Below are 13,462 nucleotides of genomic sequence, written 5' to 3'. Positions count from 1 at the left end.
TCTATCACATGGAAGATCTATGTTGAGAGATAACACTGAACAGTAGAAGGTGTGGCTACTGAAGACAATCTTGGATGGATTTAAATAATTGGTGGCTGAAGGATTTGAGTACTTTGTTGTGGATTTGTTTTTGGCTTTTTTTTCTTTATTTTCGAATTTCATCAATTTACTGAAGGGCAGTAATTCTGTAACCTTACAAGCTACTGAGAACTGTAAATGCATAAAATGTTTTATATTTTAAGCCACTCCTAGCTGCTGCTGAAACACCGTTTGGGACTGTACTGTCACACTGCCGCTTGTCCTTGCAGGTTGGCTTTTCCTGATGGTTGCTGGCTCCTCATAAGGGCCATTCCCGGGGATTCTTCACTGCAGTCACTTGCTAGGTTTTCCACGTGCCCCTGGTGATGAGTCAGCAAAATGAAACCTCTGCTTTGCTTTCCCAGGGAAGTTTTGAATGCTCGTGCCCTTGATGTGAAATTCGTAGCGCTCTTCCCTGCCCATCAGCAGCAAAAGGCTTCGCTGGACCTGCACAGGCTCGCAGGGCAGGTGCAATTGTCACCAGGAGATGGACGGGTCGCTCCCTGGTTTCGCTTCCAATTGAAGCAGAGATTAATGCCGGTGTTACCAGCTCCTAAAACAGGTTAGTTGATGGGAACTAACTGTGAGCTCACTGAAGCAGCACTAATCTCACTGAAGTGTCTGTCTTTGATCAGCTCATTCTCTCTCAGCAGGCCGAAAAATAGCCACAGGACAGGAGTGCTTGGTTTACAATCACGGCAATTTCGCTTTAGGTTTGTCTTTAGCTGTTGGAGATTAATGAATCAAAAGGGTGTTTAAATTTACAACCAGTTCTCTTCTAATCACTTGGCAGTATTATTTCTGGCTGTTTTCTGCTTTGATTACCTGAGCCAGTCATCCAAAGGACGCTGCTGTTCTGCCATCTGATAGTGGGGTACATATCTAAATGTCTGGGAACTGGCAAGATGATAGCAGAGGATGTTCAGGATTTTTTGCTTTTCCAGCTGTTTCCTAAGCTGTGTGTTTGTTGCAATCGTGCCCAAATCCATCATCTCCCTTTCTTATTCACTCACTTTTGCCCATGAAAGAGTGTTTTTTTTAAATTCTACTAGCATGAATCAGATGTGGGGATGGTGTGTTAGGGATTCCCACTTATGGGGAAGTGTGGATGGGACCTGTGATGCTTAAACATGAGCAAAGGGTCTGCTTAAAAAGGTCTAAGGATGATAGCATTTGGAATAAGGAGCTGGCATAGGGAATTGTAGGTTTCTTCATTTTCTTGGGGTTTCACTCTTAGGGGAGACCTTGTGTGGTGAAGTGTTTGCATGTCCTATAGAGAGCCTGGGTATTGTGGTTTTGTAAAGATTTGATTTGAGCTCTGGTACCCTCAAAAGCTATTAAGTACATAAAATTCCTTGCCCTTTCAATTTTCCTTTAGTGTGCTTCCTTTTGGGGAAGAAAGTGGAGTGAAAACTGCACTTGTAATTTAAGATTACCCCTTTGTAACAAGAACAGTGATCTCTGCTAGCTGTACCTGAAGAAGAAGAAAAATCTTATGTGGTAGGTATAGGTTCAGAAAGTCTCCTGGGTCAGAAATAGTTGCCAGGAAAGTATTGCCCAGGTTTAACAGGATATGGCTCTTACAGTTTTTTCTTCAGCACACTACCTTCATTTTGCAGGTAATATTTCTTTTAAAGGAATACTGAAGAGGTGTAAATTGTTATTGTTGAAAAAGTATTTTCTCTGATCTGAACAGAAGTTTCTACAGATTAATATCTTTAGGAAAATCTTTACATGGAGAGCAGACAAGTGTAATTTTTATTCTCTTGATCTAGGAAGAGAACAAAACTGTTTAATCTTTGCATTTTTCTTTACTCCTCTGATGGGAACCCAAGTCCTTGGACAGCTGCTGGAGTGTGACACTGGTACTGTTCCAGCTCCATTATGGTGTGAACGTGGCTGTGAGCCTGTTTTTGAGCATTAAAGCCTGATGCTAATACCCCTGATACACCATCTCTTATCATGTTGAGGAGTCTTCTTTGTCATGAATTCATTAGTTTCATGCAGAGATCGTATATAATTCTGATTGCTGCTTGCAGGGAAACTTTAAAGAGGGGAATGGATACTGATAATTACCGAAACACCTCAATTGTATGTGCGAGTGGGGAGAAATTTTCATATCCATTAACCTTGTGGTAAAGCTCTCTTGAAGGTTTTTTTTCCCCTCACCTTTTTATATGTGATGGTGTTAGGTTCAACTTTATGCAGAAACAGGAAAAGAGAGCATAAGTAGAGCTCAGCTTCTTTTAGAGGATTTTGTGATTTTGGCACTTGTATCCAGTCTGGTGCATTGTTCACAGGCTTTCTTTGTTGTAGTTGATGAAGTAAACCATAGATAATTGATAATAATTTCTTTTTGAACTGGGATTTAGTCAGGGAATTTATGTGCAAGGTAAGCATGGAAGTGATGCTTTCTTATAAGTCTTTAAATAAACAAAAGCTAACTGAAAAAGAAGATGAGATAAAGCAAAGAAGAGTGACAGGTAATGGGCTGAAAAATTAGGAAAAAGCAAGAGAAACAGTATAGAACAAAGTTACTGCAATGATGTAGTTTATGTGCATATTCTTTAGGACTTATTGGCTGTCTGTGTGTATTTAAGTAGATATGCATATTCAATTACTTCTGCTGTGATGACTGACAAACAAACATAGGACAAAACCAATATTGCATACAAATATGCAAGTGTTTCCTGATAGGTTCAAATTCCTAACACATTTAAAAACAAACCAACCTTTAAAAATTCAAAATTTTATTTTTTTTTAAATTTATCACATGTTGTCTTAGCTACAGGTAAAAATTGAGTGAGAGAATAGAAAGCAAGAGACAAGCAAGCAAACAGTGGATTAATCTGTGTGATGTTGATGACAACTGCTTTTAAATGAGGCAGTCCAAGGTCTGCTTCAGGAATACAGTGCCTGGGATGCTGAAATGTTGTTGAGCTCCTGAATACAGGGTTCATTCTTGGGTGCATTGACAAATAAAAATACAAAGGGTTCCTACTTGGGATAAATATAATTTACTCCTGGTTTTGGTTTTCTTTATGCTGTATGAAAAGAAGAAAATGGCAATTGTGCAAATAAACCACCCCCACTGTCTTTATTGTACTTTCATCTACCTGGTTTCTCATAAATGATGGATATTTGGTCCTTTTTCTAGTAAGAAATTTCATTTTATTTTGAAAGTTTCTGGTTTTGGTTTGTTTTTTTTTTTGCTTGCTTGCTGTGTGAAACAGTGGAATAAATGGGAGGTGTTCACAGGGAAGACTGATTTAAAGATTTCAGATACACAGGATTATTGTTTTCTGAGATTATTGAAAATTGGTTCTCTTGGAATTTATTGCCAAAGCGGTTTCCCATCTTTGAAGCACTGTTTTCCCCCGGGGGATCCCTAATTTAATTGATGTTTGCTGGATACAGTAACTCCTTTCTGGGATGGCTGAGCTCTGTCCTTAAGGAGAAGTCTCTAGGTGTTATTTGCTATTTTTCACAGGAGCATTTAATTATTCCAGATATTTAAGAAATAATGCAAACTTTTGCAAGGGTGCTTTTAATTATGCTCTCATCTGCCAAACTTTGGGATTATTTTACCATAATGTGAAAACAGGGACCAGTATGATCTTGGAATCACACTTCAATCTTTGTAGTGTTCTGGTTGTTTGCAGAGGTGCTACAGGAAAGTAAAGCTAAGGATTCATTGCACAGCTAAAATCAGACACCTCTTGATAAATAAAGTCACTTTGGTCACAGCAACATAGCCACAAAAAGTGTGTCATGTTGATTGCTGAAAACTTGGCAGAGGGAAGAAATGTTCCATCACAAGTGTTGGAAAAGTGGAGGGAAAAACTGGTTTCATGTGTTTGTGAATTTTCCAGGTAGTGTATATCTGTGCAGGTATCCTTTTTGATGAGCTGCTTGTTCCTTCCCCAATGGATGACCAGCAGGTTCTTAATATTTCTGTGTACTGTTGTGTAATGCATGTGAATAAAAGCGCTGGATATGCCATATGCCTGGATAAATACAGTTAGTTGCAAAGTTTCTAGAAAGCAGTGAGTTAAGCTGTACTTTTTGGAATCATCATCTTGATACTGAAGTAGAAACTTAAGGCTTCTGCAGGAGTTTTTATTGGGTGTATGATGCTTCTGTTTCATAGTGTGTGAAGTGGACTCTGCTGTGAGGGGAGGACTGAGCTCTGAAGCTCAGGGCTGAGAGCTTCTAGCAATGAAACTACAGCAGTCTTGCTGTGTGAGAATCACCCTCAATGTGGCATTCTCCTGAGTGCAACTGAATCTATGGGTTGTCTGGTTTTGCTTTAGGATTTCCTTCAATGCCCACAAATTCTTGAGGCAACAATCAGGAAGTAAAATTAATTTTTTCAGGCATAAATAAAGCTGTGAGGCATTCAGGCGTTTATGTGGTACGTGTTCTCCACCCCTAGTTAGTCATGGCTGTGGAAGGAGCTGCTTGCCAAGTACTTGATTCATAACTATGCTGTGTAAATCTTGTTATCATGTAATAGTAAGAGGTGGAATGTAAATTCTGGGTGAAGGTCTCTCCTAAAGGCTGGCCCTAAAGCAGTAACAGACACAGATCTGGAACTGTTACCCTGCAGCTCAGCATCTTGATGGTTCTTTTTACTCATGTAGAAATCTGTATTTTCCACTAAGCAAGAGGCATGCATAGACTGCCCTGCCTCTTTCCTGGGACTGTAACTTTATAAATTGATTTTTTTTTCCTTTAAACTACATGTGGATTCATTTCATTTATCCTTTCATGTGCCCCATCAATGAAGCACGTAGGAAGATAAAAGTATTAATTACCTTCAACTACTAAGACTGAGAATAAATAGGTTTTCATATTGCTAGTTTCATACTGTACTATAATTAACAGCATCCAAGAGTGCAGAACTTGAAACAGATTAGAAAAGAAACCTCAGTGCTGTTCAACTTTTACCTTCAGCCCTGCAGCTTTCCAAAAAGTATACAGTGGATTTTCAGTCTAGTGGATATTTCTTAGCTGGCAACAGATAAAAGCCTTCAGTTTCCTGGGAGAGAACCAGAGCGTAGCAAAAGCTGGTTGCATAGCCACTAGTGGAATCCCTTTAATACTGGCTAGGTGATCTTGAGAATTTTTAAAATAACAGAAAGGAGAATCTCATTTCAGTGAGGCAGAGTTCATTCTTGATAAAGGACTTTCCAGAAACTAGTTCTTTGTAACTATAGAAACACCTAAATTTTCTAATCTTTGATGGAGAATGAGAACAGACTTTGCTGAGTTCTCACTAAATCCCAGAGCTGATAGTGAATGCTTAACACATTGAATGTAGTAGGAAAGAGGCTCTTTGGAACTTGCTTCCAGTAAAACATTCTCTAAATCAGAGTAATATCCTTATGAGGTTGCTTAATAATGAAAAAGGTGGTCAGAGGAATGTCGTGATGAATGTCCTTGGAGTTGAGAGAAAAAGGCTGAAGTAATGTAAAATAATTTTCTGAATCTTCCAGAAAATTATTCTCTCTGCCTACAGCCCTGTTTTATAAAATTGGAATCAAACCCAACTGTACTTATTTTCCACTTAAAGAAGAAAACAAAACTTTTGGTAACACTAAACAGGAGTAGAAGCAATTCTTACTGCTATGGAGACAACTAAAAATCTGTATAATACAAGGAAGATGAAAAGCTACTTTAAATCTGTAACTTTATAGTTAAGTTTGCAAGTCACTAAGAAAGTGAGCATCCTGCTTAGATTTGAACAGGATATGATATGGAGCCAAATTCAGGTAGAAGAGGTACATTCTGAAACTGTTCTTCCAATTCTAGTAGAGAAGTTGTTGGTGTGCTTTTAGCTGTTGTCAAATGGGAAGGAAAATCAACAGGAGCAATGAGAAAGACTTCCTTGATGGTGCTCTTGGCTTTTGTTGTAAGGGGATCTTTATTTTGGAGCACTCCCTCCCGTAGGTAACATGCTTCAGAATATTTGTGAAGGAATCCAGGGAGCAAAACAGAGTTTAAAAATTTTAGTATGTGCTAAGTCATATCACACTGAAGTAAACAGACTAACAAAGCACAAGGTATTGAGAGTGAATGTTCCTAAATGGTATATTCAATGCCATGCTTTACAAACAGTTTCCTATTTTCATGTTGCTGATTTTGTAGATCTTGTTACTGAAAAATGGATGAGCTGGAGAAAATCTGCATACATAATCAAACTTGCACAGTTTAATTGCAGCCACCTCAAGCACTTCTGTGAAAACTGCAATTTTTACATGGGTGAGGCCCCTGCCATTGGTGAATGCCACTGTTCCAATGCCAAACTTAGTTTATAAGCAATATTGCTTGAGAATGATGATTCTTCTCTCCACTACTTCACCAAAGAGAATATAGCATGAATGTAGTTTCTTAACATTTCTCAAGGAGCTGCAGGGGTTGTTAGACACACAATGATTTTTTTATTTATGATTTAGCTTTAATCAGAGATATGTGGCCAAATATCCATATGGGTCTTGGAAAATATGGTAGCTTGGTGGTAAAAAGCTGTAGTGACCCCAATAAGCACTTTAAACCAGTAACTCAGTGCTGTTAGAGGAAACTTAACCAATGGTGCAAAACCTGGAATTTGAAATCAGTCAAGTTATTTTTCACTGATGCAGAAAGATTCTTTCTTCATGAGGGAGACACACTTCTATTTTTCAGGAGTACACAGCAGGATTTTTGATATTCTTGCTTTGACAGCTGTAAGTTAACTTCATTTTTTTTCTAACTTCTTATTGGGTCAGGTAAAAAATTTTCTCCCAGATTTGACCTGAGATTTCTCCCCATGCTGTAATTTCAATTGTCATTCCATGCTGCTGCCTTGATTCTTGTGCTTTTTCAGCTGAATAAGGCATCTTGCAATCATCATGACTGTTGTGTATTGTTAATTAAATACCTTAAGCTCATCTGTGTCTGAGAGAAACAGGCTGCAGTTTGACTTAATGGTTGCTGTATAGGGTGAGGATCAAGAAGAGTGTGCTCATCTCTGTTTTCCAGGATCACACAGGTACAGGGATGTGCCTGTTGCTTGAACTACAGAAAAAAAATACTGATATCAACCACGATGGATAATGCAGCACCCTTAGGTCAGCGCTGACACTCGGTGAGAGGTTGAGGCTGGCGCTGCTCTCTGCAGGTGTCTGATACATCTCTCTAAGCCTGTCAGTCCCTCAGACAGTCCCTGGGGTCAGGGGAGACAGTCTCTGGTGCAAGGACTGTGCTGCTTCCAGTCCTGCTGCCTGAGATGGGGGCGAGAGAAGCCCTAAACTGGGATCTATCTGGTGCCTTCTACCGTGTTGTTTCTCTTGGAAATGCCTTACTTGATACATTGTATGATTTCATTTATGGACTTTTCCCCTTTTGTTTTTCAGGCTGAGATAACGGTCCTCTGGAAGAGCTGGAAAATACACAAGTAAGTTTTTAGTTTTTTGGGTTTTTTTTTTTTTTTCTTCCTCCTCTGAGTCATGTTTTGAAAGACCACGTCATTTGCCTGTCTGTCTAGAGAGCTCAGACTGGCTTCCTAACACTGGAATTTAAATGGTTTAAAATCAGGTGGTGAGCTTTTCAGAACCTTGGAAGAATATCAAGTCATGTTTCAGGTTTCTCTGCAAACAAACTTGAAGCAAAAGTGCTTCCAAACAATCTTTGCTTTCTGTCAGCATCAGCCTTGAGATTTTGGGTGGGAATCTAGAGAAATCTGTTTTGGATTTTTTATTAGAATTTGTATAACTAAAAGCAGAAGAATAACCAAGTCTATTTTTAATTGACCCTAATATCATGTCTTGGCCAACCTCTGCTCAGTTACATGACCTCAGATGATCTGGATTTGTGCTGTACCTTCAGCAGGGCAAACAAGCACAGATTAACCTGTGCAGACACTTGCATGGCTTTCCAACTATCAAAGTGTAAGAGATTAAGCTTTCACAGAGTGTGTCATTCTCATCTGAAAACTCCTTGTGGCAGATGTTCTTCTCTCAAAGTGATTTTTTTCTGCCTCACCCACTCCCCAAAAAAATCTTTTCGTGATCTTTATAAAAAATAATGAACAAAGGATGTGATTGTTGTCTGTGGGAAACTGAATATAATACTTAGCGTCCAGAGTGTTGATTTTCCTGGGGAAAAATACAAGCTACTACTCCCTCTCCTGGCCTCATAGGGGAAATATATGGAATTGTCAAAAGGGGGCATTCTTGCTTTTTCAGACAAAGGAAAAATAAGTCATTAAATAAGTGTATAGTTAGACCTGTCATTTAGGAAGAGTAGAAATTGCTCAAGCTGAGAGTCTTTAGCCAAAGCAAATATAACAGATGGAATATTAAATATCAGAAGTGATTTGCAGACTAATTTAATCCCTTACTTTGTGGACAGAGGTTTTATCTATTTCACCTGGGGTTTGCCCAAAGCTTTTGTTAATTGATGAAAATGCCCACTGCAGTTACACATGTCTGTGTCTAGAAATACGTATCCCCTCCCATCATCATTTAACTTTGAGGATAATTCTCTGTATCTGTAAATATACAAATCTTCCAAAATCCTGCTGCTCTGTATTAGGACTTTCTGCAACTGATTTTGCACTTTGTTCTGGCATGTGTAGAGTTGCCAACTTACAGTTGAACAAACTGTATATTCTTCTAAAATCTCTTGAAAGGGCAAATCCTAATGTATAATCAATCTAGAAGTAGCTCTGGAAACAGAGAAGTTACTGATGCCCTGGGTAGCCCTTGCTCATGGAAACAAAAGCAAATCCTGGACTGACTGTGCAGATTGAAAATTATTTTGGTTCTAAGCTTCTGTGTTAAGAGATATCCTCAAAGATGTTTACTTCTAAATTTGCCTGAGCATTTATGGATTAAACCTGTTAATAAACAGGTTCAAATTGGTGCTGGTAATTCTTTTTGTAATCAAATTTTACTCTCTTCTTAGGTATTTCTAGTGGCTTTATTTACTCTAGTGTTATGGTCCTTATGATTAGGTAGAGTCTTGATATACATGGTAATTAATATGCTGTACCTTTAATACTCTGTATCAACTAGGGGAAAGCAAACATATGACCTGCATTTAAAAAGTCACATCTGAAGAGATCTTTTTTTTCCCTCTTGTCTAAGGAATAATTTTCTTTGTCATTCAGTTTATCTATCTAGTGCAAATAAAAATTACTTCTGCCCTAAGATTATTGAATATTTAATCACTGTATTTTAAAAAGGTGCTACTTTTTCACCAAGATTCTGTTTTTCACATCTCAGCATCTGATTGGAGTGGAATGTTAGGATTGGGATAAAGATGTTTTCATGCTAAGAGGCATGAAACAACAAGGAGGTTAAAAGTATGTAGCTGTAGAAGGGGCCATAAAATAGTTCAGTTTAAAAACAAACAGAAAATTTCAATGATCTTTCAGTACTACCCTTCACCACCTGCAGTCATTTATACTTGAGGGAAGTGGGTGCAAGGCACTACCAGATACTCCTGGCTCAGGTTTGTAAGCAATCACTAAGCTGCAGAGGAGCAGACAGTGTTTACACTGACAGCTTTCTCCTGGTAATGGAAGAAAAGCATTGGCCCCAAGCACTTGATTCTGAGCTCCACATATCTGTGCTTAGAGCCAAGGTGGGAGGTTAATTTGGAGTTAACTGCGCCAAATACTCGAGTTTTTTACGCTTTAAACTGTTAATGTAGACATCCTCTTGCAGGGACCTGGGTATTTGGAAAAGGTTAAGTTGAAATGAGCTGGAGGTACAGAACAAAGCACTGTCAGAAAAGCAGCTGTAGGTGTAAGGAAGAAATCTGAGTGTTATCTGTACTCATCATCAACTCAAAAATAAAACCTGAGCAAAGAATTTAAATTAATCCACTCTGCAAAACAGTGCAATGAAAAGGTTAGAAGGTGAATAGAAAGCTGGCAAGATGGTCAATCTGCTCCTTGATTAAGTGACTGAAGATATGTTTTTTGGGATTGTGCCTGCAACGATATTCTTCCCCTACATGTACTGTGACCAGTTTTAGGATTGCTCTGTGTCATGTGTAACTTCCATTTCATCCTGGTTTTTTGTGCTACTTTGCACCAAGTGCAGCTGCTGAGGGTTGACTACAGCATGATTTAAAAATGCAGATTGCCATTCTGCTTTGGCTCACATAATGCCTAGGTGTGTGCTTTGAGCATGGTTTTACTCCACTGCAAGTTAGTAGGTCTCCTAAAATAAATGATATGTTATTACTATGATTTTTTATTAGGAATCTATTATTAGTGTCCTTTTGGAAGAAAACATGCTGTGGTTTTGTTTGTTAGTTTGTTTGTGCAGGTGTGAGGGAGTGTAAGATACATAGCTATTAAAACCCCTCAAACAACCAAACAAAAAACTACTATAAATAATCTTTGTGTGCCATGAAGTAGAAATCAGGTGATGGATTACTTACAGGCTACCCCAAAAATGTGTTGATGAGAATAAATGAAAATACTCTCAAACTAAAGACCTGCAGTTGCAAGTCAGATCTGATTCCAAAATGCAGAGGAGGGAAGGAGCTTGCAGTGACTGTAGGGAGGTATCAATTAAAGGTGGCCACAAGCTATGAGGGTAAAGGACTGTACAAACAACCAAGAATAATCATTTGTGGAATAGTATGGGGTAAGTTCTAAATCCTGGAGTTCTGCTAGCAATGATAAATTCAAGCAAAGTTATTTTGATTATACTATTATTGCACAGTGAAACACTTATATTCTTCCTAACATTCCTCAAATTTCTGGGGAAGAAAAACCCAACGAAACAAAACCCCAGCAGAAACCTGGTGATCAGGAACCTGAAAATGAACTAAAAGTTCTGCTAGTTTGTGGCACTAAGAAGGCTGTAACAGCAACACTTTATGAAGTGCAAAACTTTCTGAAGACAACATTTTTATGAAGAGAATTGAGAAATTAAGTTGATTTGTTCTTCAAACTCCCCCACAGAAACTGCTCAATTGATTTCAGAAGATGAACATACGTGAAAATTTTGTGATCAAGCGTCTACTTACAGGTAAGAGCAAAACTCCAATGGATTCTTGGCATTTGGGAAAACATGAATCAAGTTCTGTAACTCTTGGCTCAGCTTTGTCTTCAAACATTGTATTAAGAAACCAGGCAGGGAAGTGCTTTTGGGTGCTGGGTGGGAAGCAAAGGTAAGTCAGAGCAGAATGATAAATAATGTGCTGGTCTCTGAGAGGAGAGGTGTCATCTTGTTCCTGCCACACTGTCAAGATGATGTTTTACTGATTTGACTCTGACTTGGAGAACCCACAACAGTTACTTAGTAAGTGGTTTTATAGGGAATCTCACCCATGTTACAATAAACGGAGCTCAAAGATAACATGTCTCTTATGCTTTTACACTTTTTGGATGATAACTGTGAAAAATTACCTAGGGAAGGTTAGCAAGCTGTACCTGTGGCCATTTTCTCATGACCCCTGAGTGATAAAGTTTACTATCTTGGCTTATGATGTGTTGTCAAATGACAGGTTTGCCTGTCTGGCCAACGAAAAGTAATTGAGGAGTGTTATGGTTTTACAATTCAGGTTTCACCAAATTTGTAGCTTTTTGAGCTGTTAGACCTGAACAAAATAGGTCAGTGTTGACAGAATAAGGTTGGATCTCACTTCAGATTTTGACTTTACTTTGTGTGCATCTCATACCTGAAAGCTTCATATGGGAAGCATGTATTTTTCTGGAGGTATTGCTGTTGTAATTTCACTTACAGCCCGAGTCAGGATTTTTTGATGTTATGGTACCATATTTTCTTGGTTGCTGTTCTAAAATCTATATCTGGAATCCCAGATCTGCATGAATTTGAACAAGTAATTTGAGAGGCTCCTATAAGTGGGGAATTGGGAAATCCCTACCAGCTGGAACTACTTAATAGTGGAAGCTTTGCTGACCTGAGGTTAGCTGTCCACAAGCCATTTATTTTTGTAGGTGTGGGGCCAAGATATGGAGCAGCAAAATTGCTTCTCTTGCTCTGTTTCTCACACCCTCCCCTTCAGTAGTGGTTTTATCTGTCACACCCATGTTGTGTCCTGATATATTAGTAACTGGAAAAAAACCAAAACAAAACTCCCCAAACAGATGTGTTTTGTGTGGTGATTGTGTTTTTTCAAATGTTATTTAGTCTTGGGACAGAAGTATCTGTGTAAACAGATCCTTATGGCTGAGATATTCTGTAGCTGTTCAATACCTGCTGACTCCATGATTATTTTTAGTCACTATATACATTAAACATTACTATTTTTAGGCAGCTTCCTCAAGTACCTTCATCTGCATGAAATGTTTTATCTTGCCACTTAGAGTTTGTCTAAGTCAAATAATAAAAAAGCAAAATATAAAAGCAGGATGCTTTACATGCATTACACTTTTCCAGGTAAGTTATGTCAAGAAAGAAGAACATGAAAAGAAAAAAGGTTGTTTTGGCTACAGATGACTTTTTAACTCCTGTAGGGAAAGAGATTTCACAGGGCTATCTTTGTTTTTGGTGTCACTGTGTTGTGATGTCGTGTTTCAGGGACACAACTTGGTAAATACATTTCACTGTAACCTCAGAACAACAAAAGCACTGGAAATCCTGAGCTTCCATGTATGGGTTAAAACAGATCTGTATTTCTGCTACAGTAAGAAGATGGGTCATGATCCAGATATGAAGAGTGGAAAAAAGCTTTTTTTTGAGGTGTTATATGATCTGAAGGACCCCAAGAGGGAAATGTTTTTCAGGTTACATGTAGTGCAAAGGTGGAAGCACAGCTGAGATGAGACTGGTGCTCAGTATGCATAAAAGAGTAGAAAAGGTGTTAAATGAGCTGGAAAAATTAGGAATGATGGAACCAGTGTGGTGACCAAATGCTCTTCCTTTGCATGAAGTGCCTGAACTCCTTGGTGTAGACTCTGAGTACATATGTTAAAGGTAAATGGAGCAATTAGGATAGCATAGGAATTATGAACCAAAACTCCAAAGTAAACAAAGTGCTTAAATATACACAAGAAAGGAAAATACTTATATTTGCACTGGTCTCCAGCTGACCACATACTAGATTGAAGCAGCTTTGTAAAGGAAAACACTTGTGGGAGTATGTAATCAACAAAGTTTAAGCTTATACCTGGTGATTGCATGTTTTAGTGTGAAATAAATGAAAGGTAGATTTTTTTTAAAAAATGTTCTTCTACTTTAGGGAAATACTTTTTTTTTTTTCTGCTTAGGTTTGATATTAAGAAATGGTTTGTAGAGGGTACTAAGTTACATTTTTTCCAGCCTGCAGTTATCATGGATTTTCTTAAATTAAAAAACCCACCACCAAACAACAAAAAAAATCCCAACTTGAAGCAACTCTAAGAGGTTTGCTAGCT

The 13,462-nt window shown here is 38.3% G+C and overlaps 1 long non-coding RNA gene across 2 annotated transcripts in view; it reads left to right on the top strand.

The window, feature by feature from the left end:
• The window catches only part of LOC107202014, a 29,314-nt gene that overhangs the window by 3,309 nt on the left and 12,543 nt on the right, over positions 1-13,462 (top strand). For both annotated transcript variants that reach the window (XR_001520518.2, XR_004496558.1), the window contains 3 exons: positions 444-640; positions 7,476-7,516; positions 11,045-11,111. This is a non-coding gene — a long non-coding RNA (uncharacterized LOC107202014). The remainder of the gene's footprint in view (positions 1-443; positions 641-7,475; positions 7,517-11,044; positions 11,112-13,462) is intronic.

This window comes from Parus major, chromosome 3 (assembly GCF_001522545.3).
Source record: "Parus major isolate Abel chromosome 3, Parus_major1.1, whole genome shotgun sequence".
Lineage (NCBI taxonomy): Eukaryota > Metazoa > Chordata > Aves > Passeriformes > Paridae > Parus > Parus major.
This window is presented reverse-complemented; position numbering and strand designations above follow the sequence as displayed.